General features: G+C 38.5%; 2 pseudogenes; one reads left to right on the top strand and one right to left on the bottom strand.

Annotated features, from left to right (window-relative positions):
• Positions 1-12457: 12457 nt before the first annotated feature.
• Positions 12458-13222, bottom strand: LOC149216219 (uncharacterized protein At2g39795, mitochondrial-like; annotated as a pseudogene).
• Positions 13223-14175: 953 nt separating this feature from the next.
• On the top strand, positions 14176-14703 carry LOC149216218 (GATA transcription factor 28 pseudogene; annotated as a pseudogene).
• The last annotated feature ends 2196 nt before the right edge of the window (positions 14704-16899 follow it).

Raw genomic sequence — 16899 nt, 5'->3', positions numbered from 1 at the left:
ATGCTCAAGATTGCCCTGAGAAGAACAATGGATCATGCTACAATACAAGAAGCAACAACAACAGGTTCAATGATTGTTGGGCAATTTATTGGACTTAAATTGCTGCATAAATTATCGACCAGGGAAACTCGTAAGCTTGTGATGATGCCAGCACAATATATGCAGGAGTAGGCGACTAATTCTATGTCTAATTAAATTACCTATGATTCAATATAATATGCAAGGGAAGAGGCTCCTAACTAAGGAGGTCCTGGTTGTCCTTCCCTACAGTATCATAGAGAAACCATATAAAACTAAAAACTTGAAATAAAGACAAGAGAATGAACTTTAATTGTTGCTCAGATTCAAGTAGAGAGAGAGACTAACTTAGTCTCTTGATTGTCCTCTCATGCACTAATCCAAACTAAACTAAGATTCATTCATAAGCAGAAGAAATGAAATAAAAGCGCAAAAGAATGAATTTCAATTACCATATAAATCATTGGAGAGAGAGCCTAACTTAGACTCTTGGTATCTCCTCATATGATACTTGAAACATAAAAGCAAAAGAATGAATTCCAATTATCATGCAAATCAAATAGAGAGAAAGAGTCTAACTTAGACCCTTGGTTGTTCTCTCATGCGCTGATAAGATTTTAATTCAAAACTCATTCACCAATCAAATCTTTAAACATCTAAACAACTAAATAAAATAAGATCTAATATGAAACAACAAGTTCCTTTGCTCCTTCTAGAGTGAGCTCAATTCTCCTAAGAACAAAGTGACAAGCCATTCCATATACTACATTAAGATAACTTTTATCTAAAACTACATAATGGAAAACTATTTCTATAACTACTAAATGGAAATATATGTAAAACAAAGCTTTATTCTATTCCATCATAAGTTGGATACAATGCTCTAAGAGTCCTCCTCTTGGAATGGAGGAGGTACTCCTATTTATACAATGAGAGGAGATAACAAACTCATAATGATGATCCATTAATCTCTCTTTTAGTTCCATACATTTCTCAACCATCTAGACACATAATCCTATCCTCCATGATTTCCTCCATGAGGTCCATGATCTTCTCCATGATCTTTTCCATGAGGTGTATCTTATCAAATTAGAATTTGATCTTTCAAGGCCACAAAAAGGTGTCTTGGAAGCTTCCTTGCAACCTACACATGTCAACAAATTCATGCTAATTGTTAGGTATAAGTTTAAGCATATTATTTTCTAAGTTTTAGCCATAAATTCACTTAGAAATGTTAAGAATTAATAAACTTTGGAAAAGTATTTTTATGACCCAATAATGAGGTAAACATAATGATATGGAAGTGGAATGGAGGTGACATGAAGGTAAAATGTGAAGATATAAGTGAATAATGGAGTGAGAATATGGACGATTTTGAGGCCCAAAATCTCCCCCAAACTCAAGATATTGCATGTCCTCATGCAATCAATGGTATCACATGTCCACATGCAATCTATTACATTACGTTTTGGTACTTGAGCTTTGGCTCGAACTCTGCATGATATCATTTACTTAACTTTTGCAAAGCATTTTTGATGAATTACAACTTGGTTGGTTCTTGTGTTTCAACCATATTTTGTTTGTTGCATTCAATGTATGACCTTTGCATAATGGTAATATGCTTTTTATTGCAGAGTATTTTTGTTGGAATGCATCATGGTTGGTTCTTGTGTAACAACCATGCTTGTGTTGGCATTTTGTTGGAATGCATCATGGTTGGTTCTTGTGTAACAACCATGATTCTGTTAGCATCCAATTAACTTTTAAATATTTTTGACAAAGCCATTAGTATGCTCATGTAATAGTGAATATAGCTTGAAGGTAAGTGGGGTTAAGAATGTGATATATGAATGTGGATGTTATATGAATGTGATATATGAATGTGGATGTATCCTTTCCCTTAAACGGATGATTTGGGAAATTATGTGAAATGGGGAAAGAAAGGAAAAAGGAAGTGAAGTTTTTCCAAAAATTATTATTCTAACTTTTCAAGGATTTTAATGGTTAAAAGTTAGAAAATATCATACCTTAAATTACCCTTCCAAAATGGATGAGAGTTGTGCACGTTGTTATAGACAATTTTGTGCCTTACAGCAACAAGCATGAATTGTCAATAATCCAAGGGATCCAAAGTTCCCTAAACATGATGTTCCTACCCCTAGAGGAACAAGGTCAGCAAACCAACAGCTCTCAGATCAGTTCTCCACCTGAAAACACTCAAAAACAAGCAATCCTGAAATCAAAGCAGGTGCTCCACTAGGTTTCTGCGCTGAAGCTCAGTTGATCCATGGTGTACCTGCGTTGCAAAGCAAGTGGAACAAAGGCAACCTGCGCTGAGCAGGATGGGACAAGTGGCACAATGAGTCATTGCTTTGGAATCTTCCAAAAATGACACTTGGATCAGGGATTTCGCCTTGTGATGAGTCAGAGGCTCTGTTTCTCCAAGTGGAAACAAGGTTCTCCAAGTGGACTCAAGAACTGAAGATCAACTAAAGATTAACTGAAGAGAGAGAGGACACAAGGCAGCTACACATTAGTTGCAAGCTGACTCATCCTTTCTCAATTCATCTATATATTGAGCTCTCTCCTATGAGCTCAGGAAGGCTGGAATTTTGTGCAAAGTAATGATATGCTGTTGGTTTCACTATTGAGCTATTGGGTGATTGTTTGAGAGAGGTGAAGAGGAGCAATTCTTTCTGCTGGGAGGTGTTGCTGGGTTGGAGCCTTCAATGGTTGTAATACTCTCAGAACCTTTACTTCTTCATTAATAAAAGCTATTGAGGTTCTTCTATGTGCTCTTGTTTCAATAATATATTGTGATGATTGCATGTTTGGTTTACACTAATCCATGAACCAGTTATGATTGCATGCCTCTTGTAGTTTCCTTCTTTGTTATTTTGCAGGATCTCATTGTAGCTGGGCAAGCAAAAGAACAAGGAGCTAGGAGCAAGCGGCCAAAGAGAAGAGTTTGGATTCAACATTAAGCGCAAGGCAACAGTTAGTACATTTCTCCATTCTCTTTTGTTTTCATAAAGAAGTAAACCTTAAGTAGTTTGTTTTACAGTTGTTGCTAAGGAACTATCACCCTTAGAGTGGGATAGGGTCATCCGAGTCGGATACTTTTCCCTACAACAAACTGGCGACTCCGCTGGGGAGCGTATCCATTTGATTGTGTTTGTAGTATTTTGCTATTCATTTACTGAACAAAAGAGTACCAAATCGAAAAGCTTTTGACTATATCAAAAGCGAAGTAGAGGGCAGCTACTCTAGCTCATTTCTGAGCAAGTTCATGATTTGAAGAGCTGATCTACAAGGATCCTTGTAAGCTCTTAGTGATAGCTTTGCACCTTCCTAATCATCCCTTTGAGTGTGCTTGACTGATTGTTTCTCATTTGAGCAAAAACCGTGCATTTTTGAGAAAATTATGACCCGGAAACTGTGAAAACGCAATTCTCGTTTTCCAAAGCAGGTAGTACACAGGCTACCTGCTTTGCAACGCAGATCCCGAAGGGGCTACCTGTGCTGAGAGCCAGATTGGTTGTGCAGCACCTGCGTTGGCCCAAATTTGCCTAGTGCATTTGGGGTTTCCTCCCTTTCTCTTGCCTGTTTTCACTTAGATTTTGCTGCTAAGTGTTAGTCTTGTGCCTGTTCTGAAACCAATATTACTTGCCATCATTCTGCCTCTGTTATATAACGAAATTGTACTTGTTCTTTTTATTTCTTACTCATTTACAATTTCCCATAACGAAGAGTAAACTAGTCTTGCTTTTGGCCTCTTAGATCTGAACCTGTGTTAGGCATTTTGCTGGTCTAAAGAGTTAGCTTGTTTGTTGTCCATAGCTGATTAGTCATTTTACTTTCGTCATTATGGTTTGATTTCATGCATTTCCAGTGATTAAGCAAGTAAATCTTAAGGTGTCTTTTGAGTTTGGACAAACTTGTTTACTTTCGCTTTAAATCGAAATCAAAGTTATATAACCACTTTCTTTTTGTAATCCATCCACATTAAGAAAGGGAAAAGAAAATACATGCATTGTGCATTTTGCATTTGACTATTTGCTTGACGATTTAGGAAAAATTTGCATTTAGTGTGTGCTCTATGATCTGTGTGAAAAGATTTGCCTTTCTTTTCCCTCAGTAGTTAAGGTTTTCAAAGTTGAAAGATTGAAAAGTTTGCTTCTCATCTTAGACTGCATTCATGAATTTGTTATATACATCTCGTGGTGATCCTTAAAGGCAAACTGCTAAGCAAGATCAACATTAAAATAAATCCAATTTACATAACAACGCTTTGTAACATAACGCAAACATATAGAGGTCTAGGTAGAGACGTGTTCCGACGTCGTTAAACATAGTGACTGTCGATCTCTACGAAGGTGGGTGATTCCTCCTGAGAGTCGGTGGCACTAATACGGACTTGTGCTCCCACGTACCGTCGAGTATATATCGGGAGACCCCTATAGGCAATTATCCTTTATCCATAGGAAGCCGTGTCGGCCGCCCTACTGATCGCGATGCAGTGAACACAGCATTCACGAAGATCGACCACCCGTACCGTAAAACGTATTCTGTGGTTTCGCGAAAAGTTTGGCACACCCTCTGCCTAGAACTCCAGAGCAGTTTCTTTTGGCCTTTTTCAAACTCTATAACTGAAAAAGTCCATCCGAGCATTTGTCACTTCGGGCTCGTTAAAACATCGAAGGCGACTAGAGTCATCTTTAGCTTTTTCTCGACTCTTAAAACATGAAAAAGCAAGTTTGTGTCTAAAAGCGTCGTTAATAAAATTTATTTTAAATGGAACATAATCACTTGTTATTCCCACGTTGATCTTTCAGTTGAAAAGTATGGAGCCCACCAACCAAGGAAGTAACCTTGGTGGAAGTCCAAACCCCTTCTCCTCTTGGGGAGATGTTGGTGCGCCTCATATGGCAACATTGTCACTTCCAGGATTGACAATTGGCCTACCTGTATGGCTCTTTTCAACTAATGTAGTCCAGATCGCCACTAATCCTGAGCAGTCGAATCAACAGTCAGAACAGTCTAAAGCTACCCACCAGCCTTCCACTTCTTACAATTCTTCCTCTGATCCTTCATCTTCACAAAGTAGAGCCGGCAAAAGTCAGCCTCCCATGGAGAAGAAGGAAAAGAAGAAAAGAGAAAAGAAGCAGAAGGGGCCTATGACGAAGGCGACTGGGGGCAAGCAAAAGATAGCTGACAAAAACCCACACACTGCATCGACCGGGCCTAAATCGCCATGTGTCATTTGCAAAGGGACCCACTTCCATCGTGATTGTCCTTGTATTCCCCGGATACTAAGGGACTGGTCCCCAAGGTTGCACAATCCGGTAGCATCAACCTCTGGTAGTCATGTTGATTGCAGTCCGTCAACTAGCGAGAGTGAAGGACGAAGAGGGAGACCAAGATCACCCTGTATGTTGTGTGAAGGCGAGCATGCCATCCACCGATGTCCATTCTTAGATGAGGCAAAGAGAGTTTTAGAAGATCGTCCGGTTTCACCGTTACGACTTCCTCCTGGATACCAAAAACTCGCGCCTAATCCCTCGATAGTTGAAAATCCAGCTGACCCGCTCAAGTGGTCAGCTAAAGTGTCGGTCATTGAGAATGAACCTACTAAATCCAGACCAGACGAAAGTCTAAAGGTCGAAATGACAGTTGACCCGGTTCTTCCTTCAGAGGTTTCATCCTCCAATGACTCTGTCATTGAAGACCCATCTTCAAATGACACCCTCACTGAAGAGGATAAAGATGACACCGTCCATATCCTTTTCATCAACACAGACTCTGATGAGCATCAGGGCAATGGCCCATTCCTTTATCGCAGGAAGGAACATCGTCAGAGTCGTATCCGGCCGTATATTCGGTCCCACCACCAAGCAACCTAGTTGTATCCTTTGATTGGAATCAACTAGGCAGACCCCGGTTACCAGCCAGTATCCCATTCAGAATCATAGTCCAAATCTGCAGAATGGTGATGGCTGGAACTATCATTGATGAAGGGGCATCTGTGAGTATCCTTTCCTCTGTTGCTTGGAAAGCACTGGGTTGCCCGGCGCTTTTACCTGAGATGAGAAATCTATCAGGTTTTGATAAAGGAACCAGTCACCCGTTAGGGATTCTTCCCAATGTTCCAATTACATTGAAAGGGAAGACAGTTCATATGAACATCATGGTCATCCAAGGACCCTTGGTTTATAACTTACTCCTTGGACGAGACTATATATATTGCATGGAGGCAATGGTGTCCTCGCTCTTTAGAGTCATGTGTTTTCCGCACGAAGGAAGAATGGTCAAGCTCGTAGACCAACTTTCATTTCGAGGATCACGCATCGCAAATAGTCAAATACCATCCCTTAACGGTCTATTCACTCAAGGAATGCCACCTCCCCCGGTTCTACTTCCCGATGAATGCGAGTAATTCGAGAAGAAAAGAACTAGGACCCAGGGGGCATGCACCCTGGCCTGCCTTGGGCAGAGAAAACCTTGGGTATAAAGTTAATTTCCGCAGAAGAATGGACTAGTCCGTACCCCGTCCGAAAAAGGAAGAGAGGGTTGTTCTAGGATAAAATTCTTTTGTCAAAGTTATGTTGAAGCAGAAGAATCGCTCCCTTTGTCTAAAAAAGTAGGCTCTCCTAAGGAGGAGATCTATTTGCGACAGCAAGAAGGCACCATCTTTGAATCTCAAGCCTCACCCATTAAAACAATATGTTTTGAAAGAGAGTAGTGGCAGTCTTCAAAGAAAGAGAGGAAATTGCTGTAACAAGTAGTCACCATCCTTAGCAACCTAATGATAGACATCACCGAAAAGAGAGTTTAGTTTGCGGCAGCAAACAAAGCCATTTTTCGGATAATAAGTAAGAGGACAAAATCTCGAAATTATACTTTATACCTGGGGGCATGCAAACCTTTTGGAGTGCAAGCACGGGACGACTATTTATTTTTTAAATTTTTAGGTCCTCCCTTTAAACCTGTAGGTCTAACCCGTTAAACTCGTAGGATTAGCCGTTTCCAGCTTGCATAAAGAAAGGATGAAGGGCAAAAGTTAAAACCTGCCAAATTGGAGTAATTAGTGAGGTATCGCTCCTTAAATAAGATTACCTCACCTAAAGCATTCCTTGTATTAAGACTGGTATAAATCGAGCAGTTTTAGCAATGTTCATGCTCGTTAAAAAATAAACGCAAGAATCGAGCAGTTTTTGTGTAGAGTTCATGCTCGTTAAAAAATAAACATAAATTGTGAGCAATCTTTCCCTAACAGTTCAAGCTCACCTAGAAAAAATGAACCAGTAAACAACCTCGAGAAATGTAACCTTTGAAAGCCATATTAAAAGCCCTTGGTCGTGTTTATATGCCATCACCTCCATCCGTTCATTTGGCCAATCGTTCACCTCCATATGTTTGTTTACCCATTTTGAGGAACAGCTGCGAAGAGTGATTTCACTTATCCATCCTTGTGACACTGCCGTGATTGGAGAATTCCAACCTGTACCTGGAATCTGCTACTATCCCTGTTCATCACTCGTTCCTCAAAAGGCGAGTCTTCTTTGAGCTCTTTTCACTGACTCGTAAAATATGAAAAGTTTGCCGAGTTTTGGCCTTCCAGCTCGTTAAAAGGACCAGAAGAGCTATCCCTCCTCTAGATTTTAATCTTTTTGGACCTGAGGGATTATTACACAAAAAGATCGAGCGCTTGTTTTGTTCGGCTCGTTAAAGAAATCGAAAATTCATCCCTTTTGTATGGTTTTATACTTTTTCGGACTTAAGGGATTAGAAGATGAAAAAGGAATTTTGGAGTTGACTTTTCGTACCTTTTCAGACTCTCTAAAAATGAAAAGGACCGAGTTTTCCTTGTCGTTAGACTCGTTAAAATGATTAAATAGCGACAAACTTGTCTTTAGCCGAGAACGAGTTTCCCTATTGCTAGGCTCGTTAAAACATAGCGATGGGCTTGCCCGAAGGGCAGGTTATAGAACAAGAATATGTTATCCTCCTCAAGCTTGACAAAAATAAAGAGGTACTGGTCAGCAATGACTGGGGAAAAATTGGGAGAACCTCACAGCATTAATGGTAGCAGGTCACTCTTGAACATGACACTTTGTCCTCCGTATCACATCGGGTTGGGTTGTTTCATTCACCGGTCTCATAACCATGGTCCTCGCCACACCATCCACAATTGGGGTAATGCTACCAATCCATCACATCAGTGTCGTTATATGTTCAAGAGATGTGGTTCTGTAAAAGAGTCAACCGTGTTCCACCCACTGCCATACATTATCCTTCATCCACTTCATGACTGCCACCCTGAATCATACATCACAGTTTGTTTTCACCTCATCACAATCACTAGCTCCGTTCCGTGTCACTGATGTGGGATTCATTAAGGCCCTCCTTTGATGGATCGCTCCTTGTCGACATCAGCTCTTTATCCAAGGAGTTGATCTAGGAACACCCCCCTCAGTACTTTGAAGCTTGCATGCCTCAATGGCAAGTTTCTCACTTCCGGCGACAGGTATACATCAATGACCTTCGACCAGAAGATTTTGCATGGTGGTCGACGCCAAGCCCTCTATTCCCACCATGTGGATTGTACTGCCGTACCTTGAGGGTCATCATCCTTATAGGTGATTCCTCTCGCGCTTGTTAACGGTTTACATCATTGACCGGTAATCAAGCGATGTCTTTCCATGTTCGACTTCAAGAAATTCTCACATGGATCGACTTGTACATCGAGTGAAGATCGGAAGAGATTGAAGACCCCGGATCTAGTTTCATCCATCCGGGCTGCGATATATATTCAGGACATAAAGACATTTGATATGTACATCATTACAGCAGATGATCATCCTTCTCAAAGGATGATAATCTCAGCAGAGAATTATCAGCCTAGAATCAGACGATCGTCTGTTCTATGTACCGAAATGTATTTGTAAAGCTGAGCATGGGAATGCCCGCCTCAGCTAGATCATGAAAATGTATGAAAAAATAATGTATTTTATTGTATCTTATTACAGGACACTTCTCAGCAGATTGAATGAACTTCGGATCCTCTCAATAAAGCATTTCACCCGATAAACGACCTCATACTTTAGGGGGCATCTGTTATAGACAATTTTGTGCCTTACAACAACAAGCATGAATTGTCAATAATCCAAGGGATCCAAAGTTCCCTAAACATGATGTTCCTACCCCTAGAGGAACAAGGTCAGCAAACCAACAGCTCTCAGATCAGTTCTCCACCTGAAAACACTCAAAAACAAGCAATCCTGAAATCAAAGCAGGTGCTCCACTAGGTTTCTGCGCTGAAACTCAGTTGCTCCATGGTGTACCTGCGTTGCAAAGCAAGTGGAACAAAGGCCACCTGCGCTGAGCGGGATGGGACAAGTGGCACAATGAGTCATTGCTTTGGAATCTTCCAAAAATGACACTTGGATCAGGGATTTCGCCTTGTGATGAGTCAGAGGCTCTGTTTCTCCAAGTGGAAACAAGGTTCTCCAAGTGGACTCAAGAACTGAAGATCAACTAAAGATTAACTGAAGAGAGAGAGGACACAAGGCAGCTACACATCAGTTGCAAGCTGACTCATCCTTTCTCAATTCATCTATATATTGAGCTCTCTCCTATGAGCTCAGGAAGGCTGGAATTTTGTGCAAAGTAATGATATGCTGTTGGTTTCACTATTGAGCTATTGGGTGATTGTTTGAGAGAGGTGAAGAGGAGCAATTCTTTCTGCTGGGAGGTGTTGCTGGGTTGGAGCCTTCAATGGTTGTAATACTCTCAGAACCTTTACTTCTTCATTAATAAAAGCTATTGAGGTTCTTCTATGTGCTCTTGTTTCAATAATATATTGTGATGATTGCATGTTTGGTTTACACTAATCCATGAACCAGTTATGATTGCATGCCTCTTGTAGTTTCCTTCTTTGTTATTTTGCAGGATCTCATTATAGCTGGGCAAGCAAAAGAACAAGGAGCTAGGAGTAAGCGGCCAAAGAGAAGAGTTTGGATTCGACATTAAGCGCAAGGCAACGGTTAGTACATTTCTCCATTCTCTTTTGTTTTCATAAAGAAGTAAACCTTAAGTAGTTTGTTTTACAGTTGTTGCTAAGGAACTATCACCCTTAGAGTGGGATAGGGTCATCCGAGTCGGATACTTTTCCCTACAACACACGTGTGGCTGCAAGAACTTTTGTTCATGGTCTTATTTACTTGGTTGAAAAAATCATGCATGAATCATGCATGTGCAGCTGCCACAATTCTGCTCTAAATCTGCTTCTTCAAGCTGTGGGTGAAAGATGAATCTGTATTATTGTATCGGCTGCTCGATCCTCTGCTACTAGATGATGAATCTGAGGAGTCTGCGGAACATGGCTGAAAGTTGTATATGTTGCTGGATCCTCTGCTGCTGGATGATGAATCCGATGAGTCTGCTAAATATGGCTGAAAATCTATAAGGCTTGGAAGGTATACAATATATAAGTGACATTTCCCTTCTAGCCTTATTGATTGACTTGTCCTCAAGTGATGACCAACTGATGAAAGGAAATTGGCTTGATCTGCTACAAAATATGGGTCTTCAAGTCTTCAACGCTCGATGGCACAAATCCTACTATGTGATTAAATGTGTCGATGTCGAACATAGCAAGAAGTTGTTGACTTAGTGGCCGTTAATGAATGCCCCTAGCCAACACAAGAGCTCCCACCATTGATTCCAATGGGAGTCAGGATGCCTAACACATCTTTGTAGGTACGAATAAATTTGTCGGAGTCGAGTCACCTACAAGATCCAACGAACAAGGGATATTAATGTACTCCCATTGTTCATTGGCAAGAGTACTTGCCATTAAGGCATGCAAGCCTCTAGGTGTTTTTTCAATGATACATAGACTCTAGGACTTTGACTCAAGCAGGTTTTATTGGCGGAAATGAAGGGGAATGGTAATGACATGGGAAATGACAATATGCTTGTAAGGAATGGATGTAAGGAAATGCATGGTGTATGAAATAAGAACTCTTGCTGTGAAAAATGGATATGGAAGTGTCACGCCTTATGGATGTACGATTGGTGGAATTCAAACTTTTTCAGGGAGGTGGAAGGTAGTGGTTGTGGAGATGGATTTGTCTTCAGAATTTGTCATGAATTTATTCTTTGGAAGACTAATTGTCGTCACAATGTAATCTCCTGAATGATCTCTTTGTTATCCTGTAACCTGTGAAAAAAACTTGGCAGAAAGGAAACATAAGTTTGTTCAAGAAGAATTGATCATTTCCTTCATGATTCTTACGCAAAAATTTCATACCAAATAAAACAGATTTAGGAAAAATCAAAGCGTTGAAAGTAACTCAATTCATGATATCAATTTCAATCCCATCTTAAAAACAATCGTGAAAAATAATACTCCCTGGTTATGTTCTTTGCAAAAAGCTTGACATGAGAAATATCTATTATGTTCTGCATATGAGTATGAGTTAATGCCAACTTGAAGCTTTTGAAATAATTATGTCTTTAGAATCCTCCATTCGATTTTTGAAATGTGTTTCCAAGTATCATATTTTTTATTTTCAAATCCGTGTAAATTTTGTGAATTTAAAAAAAAAAAAAAAAAAAAACAAATTTAAAAAGAAAATAGTAATTTTTTTTTATTTTTATGTTGATTTTATTTAGATTTTTTTTTTTTTTTTAAACAATAAATTAAAAATATAAAATTTTTAATTTATTATTTAAGATGAATTTTTTTTTTAAAATCAACCAAATTTTATTTATGAAAACCTAAAAAAAATAAACTATCACTAAAATAAAGTTAATTGTTTGTTTTTTTCTTTTTTTTACACATATCGAAGTCTTGAAAATGTTATGTTCTGTAGTTCTAGACCCAAAGGAAGAAACGTAAACGCATATAACTCATGGGCACATTAACCCTTATCAAATGTTTAGACAACCTTCTAGGGTTTCTGTCATCAATAGAGTAGTTAACCACGGTCATAGAAGACCCTAAACAATCTCTAGCGGTACTAGGTCGAATGGTGATTAACCAGGACCAAGGGACCAACCTAGAAAAACAATGAATGGTATTCATAAGTTAGGAACCACCCCTTTGTGACCAGAATCCGTAATGTAGAGAGATAGGTGCCAGGTTAGTAACGACCTAAACCTGGGATAACATTGAAAACACAGTCGCGGGAAAAGTCATGACAATGCCTCTGTTAGTGTGAGGATCAACATAGTTATAACATTGAAAACACAGTCGCGGGAAAAGTCATGACAATGCCTCTGTCAGTGTGAGGATCACCATAGTTAGCAGGTAAAAATCAAAGGCATAGCAGCAACCACATGGTCTATTAACCAAGAGATGAATATCTTTGATGTGAACAACCTTAACAAAATGGTTGTTTGCAGTTGGGCCATGAAAGAATTCTGTAAAAAGTCATGCATGCTTGAAAGCCCTTACATTGTTGCAGAGCATTCTACCCAATAACCATTGCATTAGATTTCAGTGTTCTTTCACATAAAGCCATGCTTGGAGAAAACGAAAGAGGCTCTCATTGATGCCCCGCTCTTCCAAATATTGGCGGAATGCTTGCTGGAGTTTCTTATCAAGATCCTAAAAACTAGGTCCCTCGTAACCCTGAGGAATGATCAAAGTCTGTTTTGAGATATCCTTTCTATCTTTGATAGCTACAGATTGTATGCCCATTGCGTCGGGATAAATATCACATATGAACTGCAGAGCAGTTCCTTCATCACCCTTTAAAATAGCAACGCTCAAAAAAAAAAAGTTGGTTAAAGTTTTCTTCATCGCTGTCATTCACTTCACCATTTGGTCCAAAAACTGACAAACGCAACACTGAGATTTTAATCTCCTCATTGTTAAAAGTTCTTGACAGAACTGGGGCATCCGTGTCCAGTGCATCTTTAATAACAATGAATGGTTTTGGAGGGCCTATTTTTGGAGGTGGGCGCATCCTGGAGGCTTCGAGGTATTGTTCATTCAGGTGTGCCAACAAGTTTATTTTTCAATGGCGACAGAGCTCCCGCTTGAAGAATGAGCACGACGTGCTTGCTGTGTCCACCGGAAACTCCATTTTTCATCATTTTTTATGAGCGTGGGAACCCCAAAACTGGAGGCGCATAGCCTTCTTTGCGCTCGTAACATTGTTCTGCTCACACTGCCCGCCATCTTCATGCGAAATCCAACCTCTCTCGGCATATACTAATGCGTTTATAGTTTTGGCGCCCATAACACACACAACAATGCTCAACAATCTGATTTAATGCGTTCAACAACACATATGACAAACACTCTGTGATTTAATGCGTTCCTCTGTTCTGGGCAAACCACATATTCACATGCATATGACAGAGACTAGCGCGCAGCACAAAGGAAGATTAAATGCAACAATGGTTTAATCAATCAACGCTCATATATAAACAACCCTTGGCACTTCGGCATTCAAACCAACTCTCCGCGTTTGATGCATTAGATTCCATATTCTTATAACGTGTTATGCATGCAATAGCTAATCTTTAAATGTTGGGCGATTGACCACTGTTTCTACACCATAATTTACGCATAAAAATCCATTTAGTCTATCCATACGTGCTGCAAACTTGGAGTTATCCCGGTTTTAGTGTTACCTGACTGTCACTGGGCGCATGGGATGAAAACAAGCACTTCAAATCCCTCTTTAATCGTTTTGCTGACTGTGTCATCCCGAGATTCTGGCAACCATATGGCTGTATTTCATATCATTTCGCACTTATTTGTTGACTGCTTCTTCTACGCAATTCTTGGAGTTTGTTGGAGTGCTTTAACCACTGGGCGAAAAAAAAAATCAGTTTTTAACTCATGTTAAAATCGATGCCTCTTCTCCTATTTCTTTTGCTGCTCCAGCTTATTCAATTATAGTTCCAGGCCTTTTTTACTTAGCATTTCTCCCTACGTTTTTTATGGCTCTGGCTTATTCATACGGTGAAAGGATCAATTCTGAGCTTTACTCTTTTTCTGTGTATTTTCGTAAGGCCAGTGATTAATACAGAGAATATACGTGTGATCACACGATTGGAGCAAGAAGCTATTCGACATCCACAAAATCGAAATGCCTAAATAAAGGCCGAAATGAGGGAGATGGAGACAATAATTGCATGGAGGAAGCAAATGTTCAATCAGATGGCGACAATCTCATAGAACCCCAGTCGGTTGTCCCTATACGCAGTCAGGGAACAAATCAAATTACACTCTCATATCAAGGCGAGGTCTATGTCTTTGATATGGTGGCACCAGAGAAGGTACAGCAAGTGCTTTTATTGATGGGGGATCAGCAAATACCAAATAGCATGGCTGGCATGCCCATTGCCAGTCTTCATCATCAAAAGGGCTTGTCAAATGTTTCACATCATTTAAATCAACCACAAAGACTTGCATCTCTTACAAGATTTCGAGAAAAGCGTAAGGAACATTGTTTTGATGAAAAGATCCGTTACACTGTACGCAAAGAGGTTGCTCAAAGGATGCAACGCAACAAACTTGGTCAATTTACATCATACAAGTCTGATTCTAAGGATTTAGTCTCTGCTGGACATAAGTGGGATTCAACTGAGATATTACAACTAAAAGAAACCGGGTCCCTTTTAACCCGTGAAAGGCGCTTCCAACGAGCATTGAATCAATAATATGATAGAAGAAGGATTTGCGTTTGACCATCAAGGCACCGACATTGACGTCTCCAAGATGAGGGAAGCATGACAAATGCCCTTTCTTGATTTTTTTTTTTCAGGTCATCAACAGTCTCCGAGGGAGATATGGTAAGAGCTAGATGGGTGTCCAGATTAGTGTCCACAAAGATCGGAATCAGAGGCGTGCTCGTGCTACAGCGAGTCTGAGGTTCCATTCCCACTGAAGATTGCTAATTTCGCCCATTGCATCTCCTCTTTCTCCTACCATGACCAGCCACCCTGGTTTAAATCAGTCATCAAGTTCGCAAGCTTTTGGGGTTTAGGATTTATGTCCTATGATACATGTTGTTTTAGTGTTTTCTATATATATAGTTCCGCTAAAAATTGTTTGCAAGTTTCGAGCTATTTTCCCAAATCACATAGTGATTGATAGAATAGTTAAAACATCAAAATATCTTCTTTGTTCTTTCTTTATTTCCTTTTTTTTTATTGTTGTTTTTATTTAATGTTTTGCTGCTTTTTTTTTTAAAAAAAAAACAAAGAAATGGTTAGGTTTTTTTTTTTTTTTTTTTTTTTTGTTTTAAATATCTAAAAAACAAAAGAAATGTTTTTTTTTAGTTTTTTTTTTTTTTTTTTAATAATATATATATAGATATGATATATATATTATTAAATTTTTTTATTTTTGAAAATCTAAAATTAAAAAACTTTTTTTAAATATCTAAAAGAAACAAAACAAATGGTTAATTTTTTTTTAATAATATATATATGATATATATATTATTAATTTTTTTATATTTTCTTTTTTTTAAATCTAAAACAAAAAAAACTGATTTTTTTTTTATTTTTTTTTTAAATCTAAAATTTAAAAAAACTAAAATTTTTATAAAATCTAAAATAAAAAAACAAAATGTCATCTAAAAATTTAAAGATGTTTTTTTTTCATTCACAAAATTCGTTATTTAATTCTCCAGCAAGAGTGTTTTTTTATTTGAACAAAATCAATAGACTTTCTGATCTTCGTGATCGCACGAAGCGCAGGAAGAGAGCATACTAATCGATTGATTTGTGTTTATTTATGTAGGGGGGGTTTGTTTGAAAAACGAAATTTAAAGCTAGCTAAACACTAAAACATCGGAAAACTCAAATTTAAACTCCTTTGTGAAGATCCTGCTGTCACCAGGGTTCACAAATTATTCTCTCTAAAGAAAAATAAATACTGAATTAAATTCTAATGCCTACTCCCTTAGCACCATTCCCCAGCAACGGCGCCAAAATGTTGGGCAATTTATTGGACTTAAATTGCTGCATAAATTATCGACCAGGGAAACTCGTAAGCTTGTGATGATGCCAGCACAATATATGCAGGAGTAGGCGACTAATTCTATGTCTAATTAGATTACCTATGATTCAATATAATATGCAAGGGAAGAGGCTCCTAACTAAGGAGGTCCTGGTTGTCCTTCCCTACAGTATCATAGAGAAACCATATAAAACTAAAAACTTGAAATAAAGACAAGAGAATGAACTTTAATTGTTGCTCAGATTCAAGTAGAGAGAGAGACTAACTTAGTCTCTTGATTTTCCTCTCATGCACTAATCCAAACTAAACTAAGATTCATTCATAAGCAGAAGAAATGAAATAAAAGCGCAAAAGAATGAATTTCAATTACCATATAAATCATTGGAGAGAGAGCCTAACTTAGACTCTTGGTATCTCCTCATATGATACTTGAAACATAAAAGCAAAAGAATGAATTCCAATTATCATGCAAATCAAATAGAGAGAAAGAGTCTAACTTAGACCCTTGGTTGTTCTCTCATACGCTGATAAGATTTTAATTCAAAACTCATTCACCAATCAAATCTTTAAACATCTAAACAACTAAATAAAATAAGATCTAATATGAAACAACAAGTTCCTTTGCTCCTTCTAGAGTGAGCTCAATTCTCCTAAGAACAAAGTGACAAGCCATTCCATATACTACATTAAGATAACTTTTATCTAAAACTACATAATGGAAAACTATTTCTATAACTACTAAATGGAAATATATGTAAAACAAAGCTTTATTCTATTCCATCATAAGTTGGATACAATGCTCTAAGAGTCCTCCTCTTGGAATGGAGGAGGTACTCCTATTTATACAATGAGAGGAGATAACAAACTCATAATGATGATCCATTAATCTC

The sequence above is a fragment of the Pinus tabuliformis genome, chromosome 1_1 (genome assembly GCF_031772625.1).
Source record: "Pinus tabuliformis cultivar Carrire ecotype Pingquan chromosome 1_1, CPIR1, whole genome shotgun sequence".
Taxonomy (NCBI): domain Eukaryota; kingdom Viridiplantae; phylum Streptophyta; class Pinopsida; order Pinales; family Pinaceae; genus Pinus; species Pinus tabuliformis.
This window is presented reverse-complemented; position numbering and strand designations above follow the sequence as displayed.